Raw genomic sequence first — 8,222 nt, 5'->3', positions numbered from 1 at the left:
GTGGCTTACCAGTGTCTTACATGTTGGTACTCATGGCGGCGGCTGGCAGCGTCTCTCTGCCTCACCCTTTCTGTTCCCAGAATTCTCTTCTCTGCTTGTCCCGCCTATACTTCCTGCCTGGCTACTGGCCAATCAGCATTTTATTTATATAGAGCGATGTCCACAGCACTCCTCCATGGGTTCTGCATCAGTATACATTCCTGCCCTGTTTGAATTCCTATCCTGACTTCCTTCGATGATGAACAGCGATTTGGATGTGTAAGCCAAGTAAACCCTTCCCACCCCCAAGTTGTTTTGGTCATGGTGTTTCATCACAGCAGTAGTGGCCTGACCTAGGACAGTTATGTTTGGGACCTTTGAAAGCTGTGTGATCATCACCTGCAGAGTGAGAGCTACTGATAGCACACAGGTTGAGAGCAGAGGCTACAGCTCCTGGGACAGGAACCTCAAAACATCCTCTCAAGTTTCCAGTCTTATTCTGGCTTTCCTGGTGGCAGATTCATGACAGGAATTGCCATGAGGAAATGGGACTTGGAGGTTCTTTCTCTCTCTGTGTGACAAAGCAGAATGAGAAGGCAAAAGGCTTTAGAGCTGAGAGAAACCAAATACAAAGCAACACATACAGAGGCCCATGGGTTGGACCTAAGCTAGTGGATGATAGACATCAATTCTATCAAAACCAAGACAAGAAATTAAAGAAAAGTATGATTATGGTAGGATCTCCTTTTATTTGGTAGTGAATGCTTCTGATACTCAAACAAGGGAAGTCTCCAGAACCTCTGGCCTGGGATTTCAGAAAACCACACAGTGATATTTCTATGTTCAGGAAGCTACACACCAATGTTAGAAGGAATTCTTGTAGGATATTTTTTTTTAAATTATTTCCTTCATGTTGTATTTTTCCCTTTAGCATCTTCTTTTGCAGGTAAACCTTTAAGATTGAGCCTTTGTTTTTCAGTGGAAATTTCATTGCAGTGTTCTGGTTCTGTTCTGGTGCTGCCTCCTGTTCTTTGTCATGGGATCATTTCATCTCTCTAATTATGCAAATAAAAAAGGCTATCAAAAGCATTAAAGGAATTAAAACACCTAGCGTGCAGATAGCCTCATTTGACTTTTTCTTAGGTAATCTCACACGAGGTGGGCCACTGTCTATACTACCTCCAAAGCCACTGGGTAGGCAGTCTGGTGGCTTGCACTGGCCCTCACAATGGCAATGATGTTTATTGTTGCAGACTCCATGCATATTGCATAGGATTTCTGGACAGTTACTTAACAAAAAGGGCATATCCACACACTTCCTGTCAATGCATATATGCTTTGGACCATGAGGTGTGCTGTCTTTTACTGCTCCAATGACAGCTATGTTTACACCAAAATGATAGTCTGTAGCCCAGCAGGTGACACTGTTCAAGTGAGTCCAATGCACTGTTTCATGGCCTTTCATATAGCACGAGTCTTTAATGGTCTTATTAATAAGAACAAACCCAGAGCCAGGTATTGCATGAACACTGGAAGATCAGAGAAGCAGAACAAGCCATAGAAACCTCACCTTGCCAGTTCCTCAGCTGATCCTGTTTCCTCAGACTGGAAGCCTCTGTGTCCTCATCCAAATGGATCTCAGCTGAACTGCTGCTCTAAAGCCTAAAAGCTTAACCAGCTCTAGTTCCTGGTCCTCAAGCCTTATATACATTTCTGCTTTCTGCCATCACTTCCTGGGATTAAAGTAACCATGTGTCACCATGCCTGGCTGTTTCCAGTGTGGCTTTAAACTCACAGAGATCCGGATGGATCTCTGTCTCCCACGTGATAGGATTAAAGGCGTGTGTGCCACCATTTTCTGGCCTCTGTATCTAGTGGCTGTTCTGTTCTCTGACCCCAGATAAGTTTATTAGGGTACACAATATTTTGGGGAACACAATATCACCACACTTTCATAAGTGGAAGCCCCGTCACGTTCTTGCACTGAATTCTTCCACAGAGTATATCAGAGTCATTGCGTTTTTTTATAGCTACAGCTGTCATTACCACAGTCACCAAAAGGGTCATTCCATTTGTTCATTTCCTTGTAGCAAGTCTCATCTGTACTCCTGGCTCTTTTGGGTATTACATGATTTTTTCCGAACAATAGCCACCTCTACACGGGCTTCCCTCTTCCACATGCACATCTTCAGAACACTCAGCTGAAGCTCCATCACACTGCTCTGGAAGGCCACATTCATTGTTCTTTTCTCTACACAAGGTACCTGCTGGCATGAACTTGCAGTTCTTTGCAACAAGGCCAAGCAGCGCATTTAGCATGAGGTTTCATAACACAATCGTATCTACAACATTGATCTCTTCAACATGATTCAAAATGATTCACACTGCTTTCCTTCTTCAACCAAAGTATTCCCACAGAGGACCCACGGCCAGTGAGTCTGTCTCCTCACTATTCATCTGTAAAGCTGATGTTCAAATTTGGAAGCTGAACTCTTGGGCATGATTTCATAAGCTGTGCCATTATTCTCTAGTATGCCTTGCAAATACCCCAAATAGTTTGCAAGGGCAACCATGGATTCTGGGTCTCCATCCACATGGCCATGGTAGTAGCAGTCATTCTGCACCAAAGGCTGTTCTTCAAGGAAATCACCTCTTCCTTGTGTAGGTGAACAGTAAGAAGTTTCTGGATATTAAGTTTTTCTTGGGTGTCATAGTGATAATGTGTCTCTTTCCACCAAAGTGCAGGCCATAGGACAGCCACCCAGAGAACTATTATTTCTTCTAGCATCAGTGACCATCAAAGGTATCACTACTTCTGGAGGGCTACTGTACTTAGAATGTCCAGTTAGGGACCATGTGGAGAGGAAGACCATCATTGACAGCTGGAGCTGAAGGACCATGTGTAGCAGAAGTTGTTAGAAGGTCTTATTAATAAAATAAAACCTGAGGCCAGTTATTGGGGTGAAGGCTGGAAGATCAGAGAAGCAGAACTAGCCACAGCCACCTCACCTCGCCAGTTCATCAGCTGATCCTGTTTCCTCAGACTAGAAGCTTCTGTGTCCCCATCCCAATGGGTCTCAGCTGAACTGTTGCTCGAAAGCCTGAATGCTTAACCAGACAAATGCTTCTAGTTTCTGGTCCTCACACCTTATATACCTTTCTGCTTTCTACAATCACTCCCTGGGATTAAAGGCTAGCTTTCTGGAATTAAAGGCGTGAGTCACCATGCTTGGCTGTATCTTTGAACAGATGAATTTCTGCTTCTGGAATTCTAGGATTAAAGGCGTGTGCTACCACTGCCTATCCTAAGTATCTAGTGGCTTTTCTGTTCTCTGACCCCAGATAAGTTTATTAGGATACACAATATTTTGGGGAACAAAATACCACCATAGCCATGATCCTCTCATGTACCAGGGCCTCACCCACAGTCACTATGTCCTATTAGAGAGCAAAGTCAGAGCTTGAGAAGGCCTTGCTCTGCTAGTCCTCAATTTGGCTGTTTGCATGCAACACTGGCCTTTAATGTTGTGACTTCAGGTAGAGTTAATCCATCAGAGCAGCAGGACTGAAAGAAACACAGGTAAGAAAGTCACATGTGAGTATAGGTAAGTCATAATCAAATCATGATTAAGTCAGGTTAGGGAAGACAACAGCAGAGAATGGGCTAAAATTAAATGGTGTGGAAAAGTACACTTGTTCCTGTACAAACATATTTCTAATACATTCACAGCTCTCAGTAATGTGCCCTTTTTTTCACATTGTTCCTTAATGTTCTAATGTTTAGCTTATCTTCAATAGTAGCTGAAGATTTCCTTAGCTCAAAATTAAGACTACACACACACACACACACACACACACACACTCAAATTGCCTCCCAATTTTTTTCCTGGTTATTGGATACAAGTTTTGTGCTCCTTTCTGTTCTTGACTCATCATTTACATGGGAGGCAGAAACTTCTCTCAGGCTCAGTATCATTTTCATGTGTATTTTCGAGTTTCTTTTTTGTTGTTATGAATATTGTATGTGAGTGTGTATACTAGTATGAACACGAAGCTTTTATGCATATTACTATAGATCAGGAGGCCACATTTTATTCTGGCTAGTGAGTCCTCCAAAGCTATATGCCTTGTTTATGTATTTACTTCTTACATTTTAGAGTTTTATTTACTTTTTATATATTATTTGTTCATTTATGTGGTTATGAACTTGTGTGTATATATATATGTGTGGCTAGGTGTGTATGTTTGTGTACGCTTGTGTTTGTGGAAACCAAGCATTAGCCTTGGATAACTTACCTAAATGACGTTTCAACTTAGTGTGGGACACAGAGTTGGTCACTGACATGGTGCTCACAAAAAAGGGAAGAATAGCTGGACATCAAGCCTTAGCAATCTGCATGTGTCTGCCTCCTCATAGCTGGCTTTGTGAGCACAGGCCACTACCCAGGATTTTTACATAGGGTCACAGGATCATTCTTATGTCTGCAGGGCTTGTGCAACATTCATTTTACCAAACGACCTATCTCCCTTGTCCAGTATCATCATCCTTAGTGTATTATTATTATTTGGGAAAAGCAATTAAGGCATGAGTTGCGGTATCATATATAGTGCTAAGAGCTTACATAAGAAAAAGGACCAGTAAAAGACATTTGAGGACAAATAATGAAACTGTCATTAAAATTCTGACATGATTTAGATTTGAAATAATTATTATAGCATCTAGATTTCTGGCATAAGGAAAACAATTATTTGTTAATAATGAAGCATTGTTGAAATTGAACTGACAAAAATATGTCAGAATTTATTACTAAAACTAGAGTAATAAAAAGTTAAAAAATACTTTAAAGAATAATTGAACAAGCTGAGTCTTACATTAATTAAATTACTGTGTACAATGAACTCTAGGGAAAAGATAAATGGTACAGCTATAAAAACCTGGATTTCCCAGTAATTCTCAGATATCATCTTTTACCTGAGGTTTTTTTCTTCCCCAAACTTCAAATCATCAATAGCTAGCCAACTTACCACCAAAGCTCTCTATAATTTAGGATGCATTGAATCGCACTAAAACCTCTAGAATCTCCATAATAAAATAGAAAAGAGTGGAAATATTTAAAGGAAATTCCACCCTCAATTATGAACAATTGTCCAGCAACTGAGAGATGTATGCATTGACCTCCTAATTATTTGTGCTTACTGAATCTTCCAAAGACTCACCATCAGGTGAAGTAATGCCCGTGTTCCTTTCGGGTTATGATCTTGCTCACAAAACATCTTTAGAACCCATCTTAGGAACAAGGTTTTTGTTGGAGAATGCACAAGGGGATATAAGTTCTTTATTTGTCACCTATGAAGTAAGTTCTAGATTTGTGAGCCCAGCAACAGGAGCCTCTCATTTAACGGAACCTGACAACTGGTGAGGTTCTTTCAACCAGTGTTTCCTCTACCACTTCCACCAAAGTTATTTGGATTTGTTCTTCCACATTAATAAGTTTCACTTCCTTCCTGTCCTATGTTATGCTCCAGTATCTCCAGCTTGAATAAGTCTCCTTTCCTAACTTATAGGTTTCCCCACACACTGTAAAAATCAGCTGAACTCTTTATTTCTGTTCATATTGTAATCATGCTCTGGTTTATTTACTCTGTATTAACTCTAATAAGGAATGCTCAAAGCACTTCATATTCTAGAAAATAATTCCACCCCTTTTAAAAAATACTCTTAAGGAAACAAAGGTCTGCCATTAGCTATATCTCCCTGTGGTCAATGAGTATCATAGAGACATAGAACAAACACCTGAACATATAGAATCATTGTCTATTTCATACAATGGTTACTAAACTATTGCATAGAATGAATCTAGGAGGGGTGAGGAATGGTGTAGGATGAATTTCTTTAGCAGTGAACTAGCTGATAATTGATAAAAAAAAACATCAATCTGAGAGCCATGCATTTCATAGGTTGATGAGGGTAAACAGTGGGACCACGTTTAGTTGCTGATGAAGACCGCTAATATTTGGGGACTTGGTGACCTACCAGTGTGCTTCATTGATGCTTCCATCTTTTTTATTATGATTTTCTTTGAGAGTTTTATACTTTACATTTTATTCCATTCTTTCCCCTCCCAGACTCATCCCTTCCTCTGACCCACCTAACTTCATATTCTTTTTCCTCTTTTAAAACAAAACAAAGCAAAACAACAAAAGTGAAACCCAAAGAAAATGACACCAAAAACCTGGAGTCTGCTTTCTGCTTTCCTTACTAGATGTGATCATTGTGTCTGCCATGGAGTGATCTGTGAGTGTGGTTGACTTACCTAATTTCACTCTGTTGAAGAAAATTAATTTTTTTGTCTCCCAGGAATTTTCACTTGCAAATAACTACATGGCTTGGAGTGGGTGTGAATTTTTTAATGCAATATATTCTGATCACATTTATCAGGGTGCTACTTTGTGCCCAGGGATTCTGTCTGGTGTCTGGGTTGATGTTGTTCAGGCCTTTGTCTCACGATTCCTGTGAGCTCATATATATATATATATATATCCTACTGTGTCAGGAAATGCTGCTTCCTTAAAGTCATCTATCACCTCTGGCTCATAGCCTCTTTTATTCATGTTTCCACGGTGATCTCTGAGCCTTCAGAAGAGGGATTTGATAAAGACATTCCATTTAGTCCTGAGCACTCCAAAGTCTCCTGCTTTCTGTATATTGTTCATTACAGGTCTGTTGTTTACTGTTCACTGCATCTTATAGGTAGGTTGATGAGAACAAATGGTGGGAACATGTTTATTTATTGGCTAAGATTAGTAATGTTTGGGAGTTTGGTGTCTTGCCCATTTGCTTCATTTACCCTTTCTTCTTTTCTATTCTTATTTTCTTTGAGAATTTTATACTTTATATTTTATTACATTCTTTCCCATCCTGCAACTTTCCCTGGATCCTTGCCCCTACTTCCATCCCAGTCAACTTCATACACTTTCTCTGTCTTAAAACAAACAAACAAACAAACAAAAAACAAAAACGAAACAAAACAAACAAACAAAAAAAGCAACAAGAAATAACCCCACCTTCAAAAAGAAGAGGACACCAAAAAATCTGGAGTCCAATTATGTTGGCTAACTACGTGTGATCATCTGCCACAAAAGAATGAGTGAAGTTCATATATCTCGTTTCACTCCACTGAAGAAAATCGGTTTTCCTTTCTTAGCAATTATCATATGAAAATAACTTCTTAGCTAGGAGTGGAGCTTTTTAAACATCTTTATTTTTTTGGGGGGGGGTTATGCTTTCCCCATACAATATATTTTGATTATATTTCCTAGGGGTGGCACTTTATGCCCAGTTCTCATTCTTGTTGGGATTCTGTATGGATTAAGCTTGTACAGTACTTTTCCTTACCTTTGTTTTGAGTTAATATGTGTATCTGTCCGACTAGGTCTGGAAAATGCTGTTTATTCGTCATCCATCATCTCTTGCATTTAGAATCTTTCCATTCCCTTTCCTACACTAATCTCTGAACCTTGAGGGGACGTATTTGATAAAGACATCCTTTTAGGGCAGAACACTCCAAAGTCTCTCACTTTCTGCATATAGTTCAGTTTTTCTCTCTGTGTTATTTACTTTCCACTGCCTGAAGAAGCTTCTTTGATGAGAGTTGTGTGACACCCTGATCTACAGGTATAGCAACATGTCATTAGGAGTCGTTTTATTGTAATAGACATCAAGTGGAAAGGCGGTTATAGGTTTCTATCTATACCACACGACTCACCTACTCCAAACATAAACAGTATCAAGTATGGGTTCCATATCATGGAGAGTAACACAAATCTAATCAAAAGAGGATTAGTGAATTCCAGAGCAGTCTCACCAATATTTTCACCAGTGCATCAGTGTGCACTTCTTATTGGCAGGTCATTACTACAGCTTAGCATAGCTATGTTACAGCTGGAATAGACTGATGATTACTTCTCTGCTCTTGAAGCATATATGCCACTTCTAATGGCATGTATAAGAAATCTTTTAGTATGTGTGAAGTCTCCAGCTTACCCTCATCTAGATATTTCCATCTTATATGCCATAAATATGTGTTATCATCATCAATAATGTCTTACCATTAGTTGTAGTTGGTAACTAATAGCATTGACAATATACTACTGTGACTGGGCATCCATGAGACCACTTGCGCAACGATGCAGAAAGATGTAGTCCTTTCTGTGAAGTGGAGGTTTTATTTGGTGACATTGGT

The 8,222-nt window shown here is 39.7% G+C and overlaps 2 pseudogenes; both read right to left on the bottom strand.

Annotated features, from left to right (window-relative positions):
* Positions 1–1,021: 1,021 nt before the first annotated feature.
* On the bottom strand, positions 1,022–2,396 carry LOC121823579 (disintegrin and metalloproteinase domain-containing protein 26A-like; annotated as a pseudogene).
* Positions 2,397–2,432: 36 nt separating this feature from the next.
* On the bottom strand, positions 2,433–5,253 carry LOC102928461 (disintegrin and metalloproteinase domain-containing protein 26A-like; annotated as a pseudogene).
* Between the last annotated feature and the right edge of the window lie 2,969 nt (positions 5,254–8,222).

This window comes from Peromyscus maniculatus, chromosome 17 (assembly GCF_049852395.1).
Source record: "Peromyscus maniculatus bairdii isolate BWxNUB_F1_BW_parent chromosome 17, HU_Pman_BW_mat_3.1, whole genome shotgun sequence".
NCBI classification, from domain to species: domain Eukaryota; kingdom Metazoa; phylum Chordata; class Mammalia; order Rodentia; family Cricetidae; genus Peromyscus; species Peromyscus maniculatus.
Note: the sequence above shows the minus strand (reverse complement) of the source record. Positions and strands in the feature narration are given on the sequence as shown.